We start from the raw sequence: 21757 nt of genomic DNA, 5'->3' as shown, positions 1-21757 counted from the left end.
TGAAGTGAACGCAGTTTGCGTAACTCTGTCTATATCTAAGGCTCTGGTCCCGACCATACTGGCCCTAGCTCTGGTCCATAGCTCCTATGCCTTTAATGCAACGGCAGCAAAGGGGATTAGGGCTATGGATGGACCAGAGCTAACTGGGGCCCGATTATGGCCCCGACCCAGGATGATTTAACCTTTATAACAACGCCCTCTTGTGGGGGAACAACGACATATCTGCTGCTCAGTGCTATCCATGATTCTCGATTCCATGTGTGTAACCCACAAATCACAATGTGCATTGTGAGTCACTGTGTTGACAACAAGTCGACAACACTGACTGACAACCTGTCCCTGCATGACCTCTCTAATAGGCACACGTTAATATGTGGCTTTTCCTTTTTGGCATATTTATTGCTGAACCATACTACTCTGTGTTGAACAAGGTGTGAATTCCAATACCGCTAATTTAGCTTTAGTATGCCAGCTAGACTACACGAGCTAGAGAACACAGCACTGCCACTGCAGGAAATACCAACTAGTCCCAAGGTGTGCAATGCATTCCGGGGTCTGTCCGTTTGCCAAATAATATTTCGCATGCTCATATCTTAACCAAACGCTTTCACGTTTTATTCCGCTCACCAAAGTTCTCTGCTGCATCATCATCATCATCATGTCCAGACTCCAGAACAAGAATAGACGACGGCGTCTTTCCCTCCGATAGAACGTGTGCTTCTTCCCACTTCATTGAACGTGCTCGTAATTTGAACAGTAGTCCTCTAGATGGCGTCCTCGAGCTTGTGTGCAAAAACCTAACTGATGAATCATAGGGTTTTTTTCGCACTATAAAAACAGTAGGCTACAAACTAGAAAAAGTGCCCCTCGGGGCACAGGTCTCCACCAGGGCAGGGCAGGTTGTGGCCTCCTGGTGGCGCTATAATAGGCCAAAAGGGTGACATTTCTTCTTACTCTCCAAGCCATTCTGCATGGGTGATAAAACTCTCATTAGGGTGCATTCAAAAGAATTAAGTTGGACAAAGGTTCCTCTAAATATCTGGTTTAAAGAATGTAGAGAAAGAGAGATACGTTATTAAAATGGGTGGCATAATATTAGAGACAGCATAGCTGGCAAAGGAATATCTGTTGGCAAACTGCCATGGACTGCAGAACTTTGTAGAGGACTGATGTTGCTTTAATATAGGATCCCACTCTTCTGGACTGAATAGCCCGTGACATAATGTGTGTTAAAAGAATTACTGAAGTGTACTCATTTTATTGTACTGTGATGTCCAAGATGACCCGCTTGTTATTAAAAAACAAAAATAATAAAAATAAAGTATATATCAAAAAGGTCCCTCCTGAATAAAATGTGTATCTCGACCGAGTTAGAGAGACTCCTGCTACTGAACAAACACTATAGCAATGCTTATCAGAATATAGAGCTGCCGCTTCAACACTTGCTGCTTGTTGCAACAGTATTTGCCTGCACCCTAAACTGCTTTAATTGTCAGAGTTTGCTCCAGTGCCTTCCTTCTACACATACCATTTGATATGTACCTGTCTAAATACTTCCTTAATGTCAAGTTCAACAACGTGCAACCCAGATTCGGCACAAACAAGGGACTAAATTCATTTCGCTCCTATGCCACCAAAATGTGGAACGCCCTACCAACAGTCATGAAGACATGCAAATCCCTTGACTCCATCAAAACTGCTCTCAAAGGGCACCTACGGACGGCTGCAATTCCACCCACCCACCCCTTTTTCTCCCTCACTGTATGTTTCTTTTACCTTTTTACCTCCTCTATGATGATTTCCTGTTTTGACTATATAGTTGTGTATATTCGTACGTCTCTAAATGTTTTGTTTTTTTTGTCAAATAGGTTTTTATTGAGAACAGATTCTAAATTGTTGTAGATAAAACATTGTGATATGAATTACATTGTTCTTTTATAGAAAACAAAAAATGAAAGAAAAAATACAAGGACAAAAAAGAGAAAGAAAACCCTCAACCCTCCCACCCATACTGCTCAGTGACACCGCATACTATAGAATAAAATAGTAATTTGAAAAATGGAAAACATCTGAAAGAAAATGTCGTACAGTCAACCACATCAGTGGTTGTTCTCAGCTGTTTCTCCCTGTTTCTCAGGAAATACCTTATTCTATCAAGATGAAGCGTACTAGTCATTTAATTTAGCCAATGCTTAAATGCAGGAGCCTCCTCCTTTTTCCAGTGCGTCAAAATTAGTTTTTTTGCTGTAATCAGACCATATGAGAAGAGTTGTTTCTGTGCTCTCGTCAACCTAGGCATGGAGTCTGACAAACCCAGAATAATTAGTACAGGATCGGGGTCAATATGAATACTCAAAATATCAGAGAGTGTCGTCTCTAAATGTTTTGATGAATTGAAAATGGTGGGCCCTATTGTAAACAAGTGTAATGCTTTATGGTGTCCTCCACTCAAAGTTAACAGTTTTTTTGTATTGAGTTGTACTTGAAATGTACTGTAATTCTGCAAACTGTTAATAAATCAATCAATCAATCAATCAATGCACCGGACCAGCCTGAAAAAGAAGAAGAAAAAGTGACCCTTTGTTCAACACTTACAACACTTACAACGCTGCACTCGCCTGTGCCAACCACTGCAAAGACGTGATATAGAGGATGGCCGGACACGAAGAAGAACACTTACACCACCTTCTATAGCCTACTAGGACAAAAAGCACACCTGTGTGACAGTGTGAAGTGAGCGGTGGAACTATACTGTAATTGTTATACTGTACTGAACTCCTGTACAGACAGACACTCGTGCTGAAAAAGACTGGTGTTACACTAAAAACTCAGCTTCCCATCACGCACCTGTGCACAGTGTGAAGCTCAACAGCGCCACTTTCTCAACTGTTGGTTCTCTAAACATAGGGACAGACAGACAGACAGACACACACACACACACAAAGCTATGTTGGAGATGGTGTGCCCACCGCTCAAAAAACGTTGTGATGAAATTGTGATGAAATGTTACGTTTCTTTTCACTTTGTTTTTTGTTCACTCTAATGAAGTCGATTTATATAATATCATTACTTGCGCAAGCAGAGCACGCAAGTAATGTGGTTTGTCCGGCGCTTCGATGCGTATGCCGTGGTATTGATTTTGAGAGTGACGTAATGAATATATGTACCAATGCCAGGGTATAACTGGTTCTCGATGGTGACGTAATAAAGATATGTTTCAGTGTCGGGTGGATTAAAGGTAATGCCTCTATGTATACATGTATGTAATCTAATCTGAAACCTACCTTTATTACGTCACCATCGAAGTTATATCCCGCCATTGATACATATCTTCATTACGTCACACTCAAAATCAATACCACGGCATACGCATAAAACAACCCAAGTGACCACAGTATACTACTTTTCAATTTACAAATTACATATACATATATACAATTTACATATACATACGTTACCTGTTAGCTAACCAATATGTTTCAATGTCGGGTGGATTAAAGGTAATGCCTCTATGTATACATGTATGTAATCTGAAACCTACCTTTATTACGTCACCATCGAAAGCCAGTTATATCCCGCCATTGATACATATCTTCATTACGTCACACTCAAAATCAATACCACAGCATACGCATAAAACAACCCAAGTGACCAGAATATACTACTTTTCAATTTACAAATTACATATACATATATACAATTTACATATATGAATAATTACCTACGTATAAAGATAATGGATGCAGAAACATTAAGAAAGTTACTTGTTGATTACCTGGAACAAAATCCCACATACGTCCGGATTAGGTTTTAAGCAATTAGTCACAAATCCAACTACAGATTGCAGAAGTATTTTAGACCATGTATATTTTAACAAATATGAAAATACAAATATTGAAATTAGAGACACCTATTACGCAGACCATGATTTAGTATTGATATCACTATAATCAAAAATTAAGTGAAATTAAAGCAAGGTTATTGAAGGTTTAAAATAAATAATATTATACTATATACGTGATAATATATATTTCTTTTCAACTGATATAGATTTTTTTTCATCTGATATCCATGTTTTATTTTTCCTTGAGAAACTACAAGTGCATGATCCTGGACACTTCTAAATGGGACTGTATTTATTTTATACTTCCAATGACTAGGTACGTAGCACATAGCTAAACCTAATAACTCAATATTGAAACCAATATTTCACAGATAGGCTGAGATTGAAAGTTCGTAGCGGTCGACAGTACTTGCGCGCTCTGCTTGCGCACTATGTGTGCAACGCGTAAGTAGGCACTCGACAGAGTGCAGTTCTAGTTGATTCTAGATTGGATAGGGCCTAAATGGAAACAAGACCTTTTTTGGTGCTATCCCTTTTACAATTTACATTTTAGGCATTTAGCAGACTTACAGTAAGTAAGAACAAAAACATGGTTGTTAATACATAGAAAAAATTGTCATCAAGAATCATACATAAGCTAAGAACCCATAACAGTGGAATGAATATCTATATTATGAAGTTATGCAGGAATACCTACTGAGTGGCAAAAAACTACTTTCTGGCCTTGACAGCCCATACATCCAAACAAAAAAGTCCTATCTGATTGCATTAAACAACGTTAAACAATGTTAAACTCACTTTGCATGTTGCTTTGCCACTCGATTTGCCACTTGATGTACCATTCACTTTAAGCATGCGCATACTATACCCTCTATATGGAGATCTGGAGGGTTTGATGAGGTCCCAGGTAGGGCCGGGCCTTAATTTTCGGGCCTGTTGAGAATTTTTTTTTGCTGGCTGCCGGGCACTGCACTAATAACTTCGGGGAGGCCTGTCTAGAGTTTGAAATTTGAATGGACAGGGAGACATCGAAGAGGAAGGATGGATAGGGAAGGATCAACATATGGAATGTCAGAACAGGTTCTGAAATATATCCATATATGTGTTTGGATGTGTTTGGATGTGTGTGTGTGTGTGTGTGTGTGTGTGTGTGTGTGTGTGTGTGTGTGTGTGTGTGTGTGTGTGTGTGTGTGTGTGTGTGTGTGTGTGTGTGTGTGTGTGTGTGTGTGTGTGTGTGTGTGTGTGTGTTTGTGTAAATGTTTGATTGTACTCTGTTGCTGTTTTTTTTTTATATTTCTGTCGAATAAACTACAGTATTCAATCAATCAATCAATCATAGGCCTGAAGCTCTTGCCTCCTATGACTTTCAGTGTGATTTTCACAGTTTATTTAATGCCCAAAAGTTCCCAACCTGGAGCTTAGATGCAACCACACACACACACACACACACACACACACACACACACACACACACACACACACACACACACACACACACACACACACACACACACACACACACACACTTATTGCAAGTGGGCATGTTATATTTTGATGGTCCTTTTGCTGTGTTATATTTTGGATATGTGTGCCACTGCTGAGAAGAAGTGGGGGTGGGGGATTGGAGCAAAGAAAGGCATGCCTTTAGTTGTTTTCAGGTAAAGCAATCTAAATGCATGAATGATTGTGGGGCTATCTCCTGTCTTTTCAAACTGTTATCTTCTGTCCTTTCAAAGTGGAGAGGCTGAGTGAGGAGGGGGGATGGGATGAAGTGGCTCACACTCTCTGTCAGAGGGGGAGGTCAGTTTTTGGTGTTTTGTGGGGGAAGGGGCACAAACATACCCCCCCCCCCCCCTTTTTGGTCTATGTGGAATGTAATTGAGGCTCTCACTTATGCGGACATACATACACAAAAAAATAATCATGCACACCAGGAGTGTGCAAAGCTTCCTGTTTAGCGTTGTTTCTGTCATGAAGTTATATCTCAATATGTCATGTGCTATTATTATTAAAGCTTCACATAGAAGCTGGCAAATTATTCTTTATTGATTTGTACTCAATCATGCCTGCATCAAGTGACCCATATGTAAGTTGTGTGCTGGATGATTATTTATCAATGTATTAGTAACATAACAATTATAACATGTCCATTGCCAATACACAGACATTAATTTAGGCATGTTCTATGAATATTAGTATTAAAACTAGCCACTGCCAAAGGTAATGAAGTTAATGAACTTCACTGGATTTCTCAACTCTCCATTCAAGACAAAGCTTCCTAGAGGTTCTGAGCAAAACTTTTTTATTTTCTTAAATGTCCACCTCAACTCTGTCATTTGTTCCATTCCCCTTTCGTTTTTCCACCTCAAACGTTTTGGTACTGATTGTGGATAGAATTATGTCCAGACAGGAAAGAGCAAGTAAGGAGCTAATTACCTAGTATTTTACACCGCCTCCTCTCCTCTCAAACCCAGTAACTCCCCCATCCCCCCTCTCCTCCTCATGCCCTCCCCCTCCATCTTTGGCCCTCCTCACTCCTTCCCCAGCAGTTGAAATTCTACACTAGTGTGCCTAGGAGATCACCATGGAGACAGTTTCTTCCATCGTCCATGGCTCCCCACAATCTCCTGTTGGTTTGCCACCTCCAGTAACTTCACTGACAGTACTGTAAATTGGATCAAAAATCTACTTACTAATATGCTATAGCCTACTGTGCATAAAGTGTAGTGCACACAATGTAATACTTACATGTTGCATTCATGTTTCATAGCTGACATATAACTCATAAATGTGGGTACTTGATACGTGATAGGATGTTTGTTTGAGTTTGTTTTATGAATTGTATTAAAAATACAATTGTATCGTCATTTGCATAGCTTATACACTATAAAAATATCCATGCGTTTTTTATTTCTGTCCCCTAATAATATCCTTGGATGCTACTCTGCTCATATCACATAATGGGTATTCGTGTACGTGTAGTTCATTTTCCGAACGAGCCATTCGGTTTCGGTTGAATACAACTTCATTACCCAGAAGTCCAATCGCTCCACTACAAGCTGGCTTCTTGCGACTTGCGCTTTGGGAGTGTTTCCCATTTAAACAAACACGGTCCTGCTGAAGATGGCGGAGAGTTTATAGAGGTGATAAAAGAAACTGGTCTACTCAATGAAAACATCGAAGCCGGTGAGTTTTCAGCTATTTAGTACAATTTTGTTGAACCCCCAATTTATTTGAACACTGTTGTGTGTATTTGTTATTCGTGTGCATTTTTCCAGCGATGCAGTTTGTGTCGCTCCGTTGCTGAACAGAGCTGTGTTTCTACCGCGATACAACGACTAGTGCCTATTTGTTGTGGAATGTTTGCGATTTGCTTTATTGCAACAAGGATTACTTTGATATCTCCCTGTTTAATATGTCCTTCTTATACTGGCGTTGGTGGTTTAATATATCTAATATAGCTTATATCCGCTTCAAAGTTAATTTGATAGGGTAGATAGGCTTTATGATCGGATGGGCTGCTATGGACGAGAATATCACATAGGTGAGCTCGTCACCACATTTACATGTAAACTTTGGGAACCTTCGGTTTTCCTTTCTTCTCCCCGATTATGTTTCTATTGACTTTTTCCTAGAGATTTGTTTCCATTTTTGCTTTTGCACCAGCCAGTTGTAGTAGCCGTGACCGCCGCGCGCACGAAATTGTCGATGTGTACACTGGCAACATACGGTCCGCGAGCTACAATGTAGCAGTTGTTATTTGTCAAGTTTCCTGTGCAGAACGTTGTTTATGACTGACTGATGGCAACTCAACTTGAACTGTCTGGGAGGGTTGTTATTGGCTAAATTGTAAATGTGCCACACTGATCAGGCTGACAGTACATCGTTTATTGTTTGGATGTAGCAGTTATGTGTTTATCTGTGATCGACCGTTCGTTCGTAACTGTGTGTGTGTGTGTGTGTGTGTGTGTGTGTTCACATGGAATACATGCAGGAGCTTTCAGGTTGGATTCCAACTCGTTCACTATGTGCGTGCAACGTGCATGCTGAACAGTCACTTTCTGAAACAGCGAGAGAACATTCTTTGAGAGCTTGCTCATGTATAGACAGACAGCGAAGAGGCAGGTTAGTCATTTAAATGAAACGATTGAGGTCTAGGTGTGCTGCCTGTCGCTCTCTTTGCCCGGAGGCATCCTTGCCAATACTTGCAGGCATCTACAGTGGTGCTACTTATTCTTGGCATTTCTTGCCTATGACAAGCTAAAGCAGTCTAAAACGATTTAACTATTTTTCTAGGCCTCTGTTTGGTCTAGGCATTTGTGTCAGTCAGCTGTCTTCTCTCTGATATATTTGGATGCGTTTATAATATCTTTTTTTTTTCTTCAATGGATGCCTGTACCATTTCAATAACATAGTCATAGACTCGTGTCTGTCATGAATTTGGGAATGGGTGCAGCTACTGAGGAACATCAATCCCAAGGCGGGTAAATTTGTCTTTATTTTGGGTCTGATGGAATGTCATTACTCAAGGTTGTGTATGTGGTATTTTTGTAGGTGGCAGAATGACCACTGTGGGAACCCGTCCAATGAACTGCTTCTACTCATATTCTTGGCAAATGGAGCCCCCCTCTCTGTCCCTTTATCTCCCCTTTTCATTCTCCCTCACACAGGGTGTCAGGCTGTGTTAACAATGAATCAATCTTTGAGGGGATTCTTTGACTGCAGATGGGGTGAAGAAGTGACTTGGATGCATGGCTTTTGGTCTTTGTCTGCCAGCCCCAATGCTCTCAATAATTCATTAACTTATCACTTTTTTCTCATGGGATTGAAGAGAAGACTCTGGTGGCAGTTACTGGGGTCAGAGAAGACAACCGTTACCTGATTGATAATTATTGGTTATTGATCTTGTGATATTATTGATAACGGCTGTACATTGGTTTGAATGTAAAATAGAACCTTAAGTACAATGTTTGTATAAGAAGATTGGTCTAGCATTTCAAAATCTGCTTAGCATATATTCTTAACTCTTAAATACATAGTAAAATCCTGAGTGTTAATCTGTGTACAAATGCAACCAAATGGACCCATAGGAGTCACCAATTTGTGTGTGGCAGAGAGGCCACTTTTTGATAACTGTCTACACTCTGTCTTTGTCGAGCTGCATTTTTTGCCCCATTGATGTCTGAATAGATGGCATTCTTTCAGTGTGTCGTCAGGGTCTGTGTGCGTGTTGTCGAGAGAGGGAGAGGGAGTGAGAGAGGGAGATAATAAGTTTCGTTTCAAGTTGGCTGCCAATGATCACGAGGTATGTGTGTGTTTAATGTAACATTAATTGGTGGGCAGAGGATCGGTGGCTATGTGAGGAGTCCTGAAGACGCAGTGTGCTGAAAGGAAAGCCTGATTGTTTCCCTAATTGAAATATGATTCCTCTGTCGTACCTTTCTGTCAGGCTGCAGGACAAGAGGTGGGGGTTGGTTGAATAGGACTCCAAAACTAGATTGACAGCTTCAAACCGCTGCGTTTTTTTATTCCCTTTTTTATAATGCAAACATTTCATACATTTTGTTTTTGAGCAGAACAGAGACTGCACTTGACATGCCAGTGTCCATGGTACTACTCAACAGGTAGGTTTAGTTTAGTTGCCCACTCCTAAAATGCTAAATATAGAAGCCTTTGCTCAACAAGATAGTTGTTGCAACTGTTGAAATATTTTCACTGCGATGTTGCCTGAATAAGTGAGGGAATAAAATGAGAGAGCCTGGATCTAGATTGTTATTCACTATTTAGAGAAACCCAGCCAGCTGCATCGCTGTGGTCCAAGTCAGCCTGTGCAGTTTGGAGTCTGGCTGTATTTGAAGTCACATCTCATTCATTCCCTCGTTCCCCTCTTCTTCAACTCTGAGGTAATACCCAAATGCTAGGCTAGTTGAGCCATATGTGAGCCATGCACACGTCTGAAAGCCAAACGGGCAGCCTGAAGCAATCATTGCACCCAATTCCAGTTTATAACCAGCAAGCCTTTGGAAAAGTTCACTCTCTGCAGTCACTGCTGATTGGATGAAGCAAGGGTTTATTAGGGAAGGGGGGTGCCAAGGGCTTTGTCCCCCCCCCCCCTCTCTGCCCTTCCTCTTTAACTTCAACTCCCCCTTTAACTTTCTCTCCCTCAGCTGAAGAATGCTCGTAAAATGGGTTCACCTGAACAAGCCAACTGCAGGGTAGCTCCCTGTCCCGGTTTTGCTACCATTGTAAAATGTTAGCAAGATGGTGTTTGTGTTTTGTTTAGGGCCCCTTTTTATAAAGTTTAGGGAGGGCAGAAAGGGAGGGTGAAGAGAAAAAAGTTTGGTTAGTGAGATAAATGTTGCCAGATGCGCGCTCTCTCTGTCTCTCCGTCTGTGTCTCTCTCTCTTTCACTCTTTCTCTCTCTCTCTCTCTCTCTCTCTCTCTCTCGTCTCAAAAGAGGAAAACCTGTGAGCATGTCTTTTCTGGATGAACTTCTCAACTACTACATTGACCACCTTGCTTTCATTTTGCCCTCCCTTCCTGCCTGCATTTTGCCCACCCTCTTCCTGCCCTGCGTTTGCCCTGCCTCCGCCCCTTCAGTGTGGAGCAAAGTCGAGTCTTGAGTGACACAGAATTCCAGGTTCGAAGCGAGAGGCCCCTGCTATTCTGGGTCGAGGAGACAAGTGGGCTCCAGATTTACTACAGTGCGCCGTCAACACTGGCTAGCAACGTTTCAGCTAATTTATGCTGAACATAAATCCAAACAATTTGTTAATTTCTTAATTGAGAACCACCCTAAACTGAATGAAGTGGAAAATGTTCCTCCTGACATTTACTTCTGTTGACTGTGCACGGCGACGTCACTCCTGTTCATGTGGTCTGTTGTTAAGGCAACGCTCCTAGCAAAGAGGCGCTCATCTGATCCCTGTCATTGTCCCTATTATTGAAGAGCCCTGCTGACACTTGGGGTAACAATGATGTTGTATCATTCCAAACTTGATGTTGACGATAGTTGAATTTAATTGCCAAAACATCACACTGCAAATACTGTCTGTCCATTAACTCAATTTAGTTATCAGTTTGGATTATTACTCACCAAGCACAATACACACATGCCCCCTCTTCAACATGAAATGTTAATATCCCAAGTCTCAGGCAGCTTTGTTCATGTTTCTTATGGTTTTATGGAAGCTAGATTTTAATTTAGATATTTGTTTAAGCAAGTAACGGTCATTCCAGTCCAGAGGGCACTTTTGTATCAGCACACAACTTTGATCATATCATGAATGCTGATCATATCATGAACACAGATAAACCGAAACGGGCATATTCCGACATATTCATGTTTTTACAGTAGTAGTCTCCACTTCTGTGTTCCTCATGCCATGTTTCACAGTACAGCAACAGTTGTAAGACAACATTTTTGCATCCGTAAATGATACATTGTCCTTAAATTGTTGTTAAAACAGTTGCAGTAAGATCCGAGTGACTACGTTACTCCTTGGGCATGTAGCATGAATTTGCAATGTTTAAAAAGGAAGTAAGTCTTCTGATGAAGCAGAAATGTAATTATCTTAAGATAGGCGTAATTCTTAAAAGAAACGTATCGCTATACAATTGCTTACATATATACAATTGTTACTGACGAATCCAGAATGCGGGATCCAGGGACTCAATTTAAAGTAGTTATTGGCAGCATATTCAGACTGGCCATTATTCATAATGGAAACATCACAACATATCTATGCCTGTCAGATGAAAACATATATATTGGCACACTTATCATCTGGAGCAAAGTTGTGGCTACTTTTCCCCTAAATTGTAAACATGTTCAAGTGGCTGTCACTCACAATTATCTCGTCCTATGTTTTTGTACGGACATGTGGACTCAAGAAAGCATGTGAGGATAAGTTTCATCCTCCTCAGTGAAGCTTTCACCATGTATTGTAGGCGTTGCCGTGTTGATATTGACACAAAGGCTGCAGCCACTTAATGATTCATAAATAATCAGTAAATTGATTATGATTTTGTATGAATACATTTCTTTTTTTCTCCTCTAGTAACTGTACAGTTTTAGCAATGTTGTGATGATCCTAAATGAGCTGCATGACTGAGTGCGACCATGCTGCTAGTGTGAGTAAAAATGCCATCTGGTGTGGCAGCATAACAAATATTTATAGTGACCAATATTTTTGTCCCGATTCATCAATTCTCAAATTTGCTCATCAAGCCACCGCTAATTGAGCAACTAGGCAGATATTCAAAAATGAATATGAATGCCTGAACGCAGGCCTCCTATCTTTTCTTTCTGTAGATGTAAGCTGTTGGTGACCTGAACACGGTCAGCTCCTACCACAGCGCCTGCAGGCCTTCTCGTGGTGCTTTGTTGTGCGAGGGACTTGATTAGCCGTGCACGCTTAAACACCCAGCAGATGGAGCAGAGCACAGCGCCACAGAGACGTAAACAAACCCGCAGTAGGATTATGGCTCAGGACGTGTGCGCATGTGTCCAGTCAGACTGAGTGACTCTGATTTGATTCTGAAACGATTCCTGAGCGTTCGGCCGCCTGCCTAGCATAGTACGCCCTCCCTCCCCCTCTCCTCCCTTCTCTATCTCTCTCTCTCTGTCTTCCACCGTCGTTGGCTTTCGGTCTGTCTTGTCTTTCAACACTTGGTCTTTGTGACCCCTGTATCCAGCTTGTCCTCATAAGTCATTTAAACACGCTTTTAATAGTGTTAACCTGAATCTGGGTGGCATGTGGTGGGAAGGATACATGCATGGCCCTGCACTCCTGCAGGGAGAATAGAGAAAACCCATCCACTTAAGGACATTTTGAAGTGATATCTTTATGATTCCACAAGTTTGCTCATGGAATAAAAATGTAAATTGTTACAAATTTTTATCTGTAAAAAAGCTTGTTTCACTGTGCAAAAGATAAGTAAAAATCTTTGCCAATCCTTAATGTTTTGGGGATTTAAATAGCTTTAGTATGTTTACCTAGACTTGTTATGTTTCATTTCAATGCTTGATTATAGCGTGTAAGTATCTGCAGTCCTCTTTCATACGGCTCCCCATACCTCGCTCCTGGAATCTCTTTTACCTAAGTTCTGTCAACAAGTGAAACTGGCCAGTTGGGGGGAAAAAAGGAAAGAGTAGAAGGGGAAAATAGAGAGGAGGGGAGGGCTCTAGTTGTGAAACTGGCGTCAGACCCTCCTTTTGAGTGGAATTCTTCGCAGGGTTCAGAGTTCAGGCCGCCGCAGCGTGGCGCTGCGATTGGCTGAGGAAAGGTGAAACAAAAACCACAGTAAACTTTTGACCCCAGCGCAGGAGCTTGGCAGGAACGCCCAGCCCCTGCTTTGGCTGGGTGGAACAGAGCCCGCTCTCTTCCTGTGTTTACTCCGCCAATCCAGCAGGGACGGAGAGAGGGAGGGGGATAGAGCAGGGAGGGAGGTAGGGAAGGGAGAGAGAGCAAGCAAGTGAGGGAAAATCATTGCAAAGAGTTGCGTTGCATTCTGAAAATGAATAGTGGCCTTTTTCTTTTTTGTGACACCGCTGAAGCATGCAGACAAAGAAGGTTACTGTAGACTTTAGTTTGAACCTTGATATGAGGTGTATTTTATTTTCAATATCTCAAAGTGTTTACAATGGCTGGCATCGTCACGCCAAATTGACCATGGTTAGATTAGATTGTCTTTCTCCACTGCCTCTGCAGATAGAAAATGTGTTTGTTATCACACTGGACAGCATGGTGGCTGATCAAGCCTGGCGCTCTGACTTGCCAGATAAAAGGCTGTTTAGCCATTGATTAATTAACTAATTTCCATAATATTAGCCTTGTGAGATCACACAGCCTCTCTCACAATGGGTTTGGTCACTGCCTCAGTGTTCTGTGGAAAATGCTCTGTTTATCGGGGTGGTCAAATCATATCTGTACAGCTCCCACATAAACACACATAGCAGTTCTAGAGGATGAAGGCATCACTGGAAGGGATGTGTGGCTTTATGCAGCTCTGTGTGTGTGTGTGTGTGTGTGTGTGTGTAGGTGAGTCTGTATGCGTGCCTGTGCGATTCCTGTCCTGCCCCTCTTGGCTCTTTGTCTGTATTAATGATGGATCGTGGTGGAAGATGCATGCAGGACACACACACAGTCACACACACACACACACACACACACACACACACACACACACACACACACACACAGGAATCTGTCATCTCTTTGTCTGCACCTTCATTTATTTTCCCTGGTTTTTCTGCACGCTGCAGTTTGTGTGAGGAAAAATGGGGTGTGTGTGCGTGTGCGTGTGCACATTAGGTGCATTGCTATGAGGTGGGGGATGTTTTCTTGAGGAAAAGGCAATTCTCTGAGAGCATTTTCCCCTCTGCTTTGAACTACCTTCTCTCACTCACCACCTTCATCCATATAGGCTGTGTGTGTCTGTAGGGAGGGATACTGGTACAACAAAAGGTTGTTTTTATCGAGACTGTCTGCTGTGTGTGTGAGAGAGAGGGAGAGTGTGTTCTTGAAGTACCTCTCAGTAAAATATAACTACTTCAAAATAATATCACATTAATTGGCCAAGCCATGGTGCCCATAGGATTTTTAATTCATGTTCTATTCACCATATTTATTAGATTTAATTTAGGCATTTTATGCTCTAGGAATGTGTAGAGAGACAGGAAATCGAGTGCATAGAGAGGAGAGACATGCAAGAAAAGATGGGTGTCTGATTCAAACCCAGGTCAGTCCTTGTGGGGAGCACATGTACTGGCTTAGCCACCAGGCACCCTTCTTGCCTTACTTTAAAAAAATCCTTTACAATGTAAAACTAAGTTATAAAATAAATCTGTCAAATGGTTTAAAGCTTTACGTTTCTGGATAGTCGGCAAACTCGGCATGACTGTATCTTACTATCCTCCTACTATAAAACATTTTTCTCCCCCGTGGGTTGACCAATCGATTTGAACTTGCACATAGGCATTGACCATTGGCATATGCAGGGAGTGAGGATGTCGACTCAGCAGCTGCTGTGCACATTTACACTTGGGTGTATATACAATAAGTTGGCTTTGTGTAGATTGATTGATTGAATACTTTATTAGCAGCACAGGAAAGTATAGTTTGATACAAGGTCTAAGAGCATTTTAAACCCAAGAAAGCCTATGGCTTGTTTACATTGGGGTCTAAACATTTAATGACCGGCAAATATACAATACTATGCAAAAACATCTTACCGTATCAACAGTTAGAAGTCGAAAAGAGGGGGCTTTTGCTGGGCCCAGTTGTGAATTGCAGCCACCTGTAAATGCTCTTTTTTTTAGAGCGGTTTTATAGGAGAGTAGGGTCCTTTTATGACTGTTGTTGGGGCGTTCCACCTTTTTGTGGCATAGAAAGGACCGTTGCAGAGGTCCCCTGCAAACTGACTGAGGAACCAAATGGACACTTAGAGGTCTGTAATTCCGAGGGTAAAACAAATGGAAACAAATGGACATGTAAGTGTCCAACTGTCCATTTGGTTCAATTTACACTCTCAGATTGCAATGGAGATATAAACTGCAGATTTGGGTCCCAGAGAATAGAATATCATCAAATGGGGGTCTGTGGCCTAATGCATATCCAACTGTTCTTGGACTGCTCTTGAAATGAAAAAGGTTTAATAGAATGAAGAATCACTACCGCTATATATTTTCTCCCACTCTGCGTCACCATGGTTGGTTGTTAAAAGGTGTGCTTTATGCCAACACAAGCAGTCTCCCCATGGGAATTTAATAGTGACTGTAAACTGTAGCTTTTGTTCACTGAGGCTCAGGCATTTATTTCACATGAAAGGCTGTATCTTGAGTCTCTTGACTGAGCTTTAGGGATGGTGGAAAGAGCAGAAATCTGTCTGTAATCTATGTATGTAAAATTGACCTGTTGAGCTCAGTTAGTTAGGCCTAATTTTGGTGTGTGTGTGTGTGTGTGTGTGTGTGTGTTGGGGCCTGTCTGTCTGTCTTGAGTTGGGGCCTGTCTGGCTTGAGTTGGGGCCTGTCTGTCTTGAGTTTGGGCCTGTCTGTCTGTCTTGAGTTGGGGCCTGTCTGTCTGTCTGTCTGTCTTGAGTTGGGGCCTGGCTGGAATTTCAGAGCTGCCAGCACGCTTCAGAATGGATAATGGAGGCTTTCTTACACTTTTTACTGCTCAACTTTTTAGAAGTCTGCACATGTACACACATGCTGGGCATATGTCGTCCTCCCCACTAGACAAAACCTGTGTCTCATTGTGCATCGACCATCTCCGTCTCACCCATTATTCCTCCCAGGCCCAGCTCTTGGTCCCGCTTGTTATCAGAATCATGTGGAGTATGCACCAGTCTCTACAACAATGGCTGTCCGCTCCAACATTGGCTTTGATATAATGCAGGTTCTGGTTATAATAGTTCTCAAGTGAAGACAATGTCAAGACTGCCATCGCTGATGTTAGCGGCTCATGACTAAATTGTCGCTACCTCGTGTTTCGGATAACTTATAAAAGGACAGTAGCCAAATTAGTTTTAGAAGATTTCACTTCCTGTTCATTTTGGGGTGAATTTTGGGGTCTTCAAAATAAAAGTCACAGCTTAATCTGGCGGCAGAAGGGACTACAGTACAGATTGAATCAATGCTGGCAGTAAATGTTAATGAGCCAGTGCTTGTGGGACAGCTCTTTGAAGAAAAACAGGAAGTCATTCTGTCCTTGTTTCCTCTTTGCACTTGATATTCTAAACGTGTGTGTGTGTGTGTGTGTGTGTGTGTGTGTGTGTGTGTGTGTGTGTGTGTGTGTGTGTGTGTGTGTGTGTGTGTGTGTGTGTGTGTGTGTGTGTGTGTGTGTGTGTGTGTGTGTGTGTGTGTGTGTGTGTGTGTGTCCTAATTTTCTATAGTGGTAGGGGGAAAAAAAGCATTAATTTCAGGGAACGAATGATTATGTTCAAATAATTTGTTCACGTTCAATGTTCAGTAGCGTTTCCGTCCCAGTGGATTATGGACATACCTGTGTGCATCCGATCCCAATGACATGACTGCACAGAAACACAGCACTGTCATTCACATCTATTTGCACGATCATCTTATTTGTAATGTAATGATGTGTAGAAGTAATACATAATGTAAAGTTTTATTTTTTAATCTGTCGAGAATTATTTCCACAAATGTAATGTTTTATACAAAGCAACCTAATTAAGTCAGTACACTGAATAGTAGTTGTAGCATAATAGTTGCACCTTCGATTCAGACTAAAACATGTTAATTGACCAATACCTACCTGTTCTTTGTCTAGGTCCTAGACTCTAGGGTGTTTATTTACTGATACGTAAATGTGGTCTTTTGTCCAGGAACAACAGTAGCCTACCTTTTATTTCAATTCAAATTGCAATGTCTATTGTATAGTGAACAAAAGCCTGAATGTAATGGTTTCAGGAAGTGAACGAGTTTTAGATTGATTTAATTCAAACGCAAAACTGTTTTAACTATCTTTATACCCCTCTTGCTTTAGAACCTATACGTCTTGTATGTTGAGGTGTGTTTGTGTGTGTGTGTGATCTTTGTTTTGAGTGGGCCGGTGTTTGTTGCGGGTCGTCGTCTCAGGGAGCTCAGATTGCAGGCTTTATTTCAGGCTCGGCTGGAATGTCCTCACTATTCTGGTCCTGACTGAGTGACAATGTTGCCAGATTTTGTGAGAGAAATAAGCAACCAAGTTTATTCCCGAAAACAAGCCCAAAAGAAGCGACTATAGGCCACATGAGCACTTTAAACCTATGCATCGGATATTTGAAAATATGATATAAATATTTTTTGCAAAACACAAATCTGGTACGGGGGTCCCTGGCACTTAGATGGGGTGGGTGGGGGACAAATACTAATTATTTTGGGGGTGGGTCCTTGAAATGAAAATGTTTGTGCACCATTGATTTTAACATCAGGAAACTAGCCCAAATAAGAAATTACATTTTATAAACTACGAATAATTTACAAGCAACTTTACAGAAAAACAAGCCCAAAGTCGCTTATATATGCGCACATGGCAACACTGCTGCAGCTCTGGGACAGCACACTGCCCTCCCCCTTCTCTCTCATTCCTCCTCCCTTTATTCCACTAGATCTGCATTGACTCCTCTTCACCTCTTCTACCCCTCCCTGTACCTCTCCAGCTCTGCTCTGGATTCCACCTCATTCATTTCTTTAACCGCTTTCAACCTGGTGTCCCTTTTATGGCCATGAAAAAAAATAATCACAATGTTCAGAAGCTCACAATGTATCCTGAATTTAAGAGATTGTGTGTGTGTGTGTGTGTGTGTGTGTGTGTGTGTGTGTGTGTGTGTGTGTGTGTGTGTGTGTGTGTGTGTGTGTGTGTGTGTGTGTGTGTGTGTGTGTGTGTGTGTGTGTGTGTGTGTGTGTGTGTGTGTGTGTGTGTGTGTGTGTGTGTGTGTGTGTGTGTGTGTGTGTGTGTGTGTGTGTGTGTGGTTGCCTCACTTGACTTTTATTTGTCTGAAGGACGAATTGTGGATTCTTCTGCCATTGATGGTATGAGGCACGCTGTGTCCGTTTAATTATTCAGCTGCAGCTTTAGCTCGGTAGCGAGGGCCTCTGGTGTGATCTGTGTGGAGGGAAATCGCTCTCGCGCACACACAACTGTCCAAGATCACGTAGCGTTGTATGAAGGCATAACGCCATATGATTTTCTGTGTGTGTTAACTTCATGTATAATAAACTATAAATGTGCGAAATCTCTGTATGTGCGTGAGGTGTAAAGTAAGTCGGATCGGCGGTTGGGCATCTCTCCATATGTAGGCATATAGGGCAGTGGTTTTCAACCCTTTTCATATCATACATACGGACCACCATTTGATGACATTTAGCCTCTCAGACCCAAAACTAAAGAATATGTCCACAATTCCATGCTGTATTGATGTTGGTACCATTAGTAGAGATAACAGGCAAATGTTGATCAAAATAAGCATTATTTTACATTCTCTAATATGTGTAGACTTCTTGTAAATTAAGTAATGCAGATGTTTAACAATTAATAATTTAGCTCTTGAGAGTGTAAAATGAAACCATAAGGGTCCATTTGGTTTCATTTTACACTCTCAAGACTTAAAGAAGCCATATGGTTACCAACTCTCCATCATTTAGCTGGGGACCACCTGGAACCCCCTCAAGAACCACTGGTGGTCCCCGGACCACTGGTTGAAAAGCACTGATATAGGGGACAGATCTATGGACAGATCCATATATGGGCATTAAAGGGACATAGACAGGCAGGTACAATCGGTACTCTGACAATAGGTACAACAGCTCTGGTATGACCGGGTTGTAACTTTATGTTTGGAAAGGTGCTATATAAATACCATTCATTCATACTCTGATATTGGGTACAACAAGTATTGCATAATCCGGTGGGGCATGCATTCTCAACGTGCACCTCTCCTAACAATGTGTCACATAGTGATACCACATCTATATTTCAGATCTACAAGCTAACAACAACACAGCAGTGCAACATGCCTAATTTATGCTCTGTCGTATGATGGTGTCCCGCACAACTCATTGGATGCCATGCATTGTTAGCTTGTAGATTGGCTATGTTCAGTGCATGACACAGTCATTCTACGAAGTATAAATCAGACCGACAGTTGACTGACCTCAAACATGGTGTGTGTGTGTGTGTGTGTGTGTGTCCTGACTCCTATATGACCCGGGGGGTAAAGTGCAGAGTTGTCTGACAGAATTTGGTCGGACCAACATTCTCAAGAACAACATTGGTGTTTATCGGTCTGTCATCAAGTCTGTGGAGGTCCCACAAGTGTTCGGCTTACCTGATTGGCCAACTTGACCCTTCACTTTCACACTGATTGGCTGAGCTTCTTTGCATCATGTTTGTTGTTTGTGCTGCGTCAACAGTGTAAGTGATAGCGTGCACAAGCTCCATTCGCCATGCTCATGTTCCATCAGCACAACATCAGCAATTCTTGACGGCATGAGCGATTGGTCATATGGTAGTGGATGCTGCACTGTGTACTTTGAGAACATATTCTGGGGATATTCTGACAAGTACAACAGGTATTGCAAAAATGGGTGGGGTATTCATTCCCTCCCAGTCGTTCCGGAGTTGGCCAGTGCCCACGGTTACCGCATTGGATACTTGTATACTAACAACGGGTAGTACTCAATGGTGTGTACACACCTACACACTGTGTAGATGACGGAATGTGATGATTTGATTGGCTAATGTATGATGACGTTGTCGGCATCATACATCATCATCATGATGTAAGGCACCGCTCACTTCACAGGAGTGTGCTTTTTTTTTAAAGAATCGCTCCCATGGTCGATTGCCGACACATTGAGAACAAGTGTTCTGTGTGTAAAATCGCCTTGCTTACAATATATCGAAATTCGGAACGCAACCCTGACCTGTATCATGAATGATGCATATAATTTCACCAAATTCTTGCTAATACACAGCCCTACTAGTAGTAGTTGAATAACTAGTAAGTACTAGTAGTACTACTAAGTAAAATAAATAACCCAACTTTGGGGTCAGGACATGACAATGTTTGAATCAAACCACTCTCATAATATCACAATCGCTTACACTTTTGTTCACATCACTGTATTAGCAAATTAATATTCCCTTTTTTAAATGCTGGGGTCACCGACATTTTCGGGGTCACCTAGCAGATTGATTAGAGCCCCTTTTCTAGAGAGGCATGAAGATGTAGTGAATAACTTATTAAGACAATCAACTAAGCAGTACTGGAAATGCTCTACTACCTAACGGCAACGGTACAAGGTGTGTGCAGGAAGCAGAAAGGCAGTGAGCAGGCAACATAAAGAGAATATGTAAATAGGGTGGATGGATGGCCACATTTCCAGGAAGGGGAAGTGATGATGCAGTGGGACAGTCTGAAGGAGGACGCAAACAGGATGCTATCTGCAGTCGCTTCCTGTGCAATTCTAGAAATCACTTTATTCCCATTAATTTCTAAGGTAACCACAAAATGGAAGAGGAAAATATTGTTTCTCGCAGGAAGTGTAGCAGTGTCATCATCAATCATAGCATGTTTGTTGTATATATTATTCAACCAATCAAAGAGCCTCTTTGGATAATGTCTGTTACAATACTGGTCACGGTACTGTTTTGCATTTCCGTCTAATAGAATGTTCAGTCAAACTAGTTGATCTAAGACATGTTAGGCACTACTAACAAGATGAATAATGGGAGGTCACAAGGCTTTAGGTTTTCAAAGTGGGGCAATTGGAAAGGAAAGGGAATATATACTAAGTTTTTAAGTGGTCTCTATTTCATATGGGCATGTTACGTTTTGACGCCCACCCTCCACGTGTGTACATGCATGCATACATACATATGGATACACGCACGCGCAGTCGCGCACGCGCAATGGGTATACCAGGGGTACCCACCCCTTTTTTACTTGAGAGCTACTTTCAAAATGACCGGCTCAACAAGAGCTACCCATGAATAATATATTATCCAGTTGTTGAAAATAGTTAAACAATGTACCTGAGCTGGCTTTGAAATGACGTTACATTATGACAAACGCACTTGGAATGGGAAATACAGGGGACATTTGTTGTTGTTTGTTGTGGTGCGTGTGTGTGTGTGTATAAGAGATTCAAACTAAGAATTGCAATGTTAAGATTATGTCAATTTTTCTCTTTCAGGATATGCTTGCTTGACCATTAATTCCATACAGGCTCTGGATGGAGCTGGATTGGGGCTTGGACTGGCAAAGGTGAGTCTTTTATTTTATTTTATTTACTTGAACATGATATGTGGGATACACACGCGTGCGCGCACCAGACAGCTTCTTCATAGGTTAATGCCATTTTATTTTTAGCAACCAGCGATATTTAATACTCTAGAATTGTCTAGC

The 21757-nt window shown here is 41.7% G+C and overlaps 2 protein-coding genes across 4 annotated transcripts in view; one reads left to right on the top strand and one right to left on the bottom strand.

Annotated features, from left to right (window-relative positions):
• The window catches only part of zmynd8 (zinc finger, MYND-type containing 8), a 31720-nt gene extending 31027 nt beyond the window's left edge, over window positions 1-693 (bottom strand). The window contains exon 1 of one of the 2 annotated variants that reach the window (XM_079510939.1): window positions 628-693. The gene's annotated coding sequence lies outside the window, so the exon portion shown is untranslated. The remainder of the gene's footprint in view (window positions 1-627) is intronic. The other variant, XM_079510936.1, reaches the window with a different exon arrangement.
• Window positions 694-6897: 6204 nt separating this feature from the next.
• Window positions 6898-21757, top strand: part of ncoa3 (nuclear receptor coactivator 3) — a 37669-nt gene continuing 22809 nt past the window's right edge. For both annotated transcript variants that reach the window (XM_079510932.1, XM_079510931.1), the window contains exons 1-2: window positions 6898-7030; window positions 21546-21616. The gene's annotated coding sequence lies outside the window, so the exon portion shown is untranslated. The remainder of the gene's footprint in view (window positions 7031-21545; window positions 21617-21757) is intronic.

This window comes from Electrona antarctica (assembly GCF_951216825.1).
Source record: "Electrona antarctica genome assembly, chromosome: 9".
Classification (NCBI taxonomy): domain Eukaryota; kingdom Metazoa; phylum Chordata; class Actinopteri; order Myctophiformes; family Myctophidae; genus Electrona; species Electrona antarctica.
This window is presented reverse-complemented; position numbering and strand designations above follow the sequence as displayed.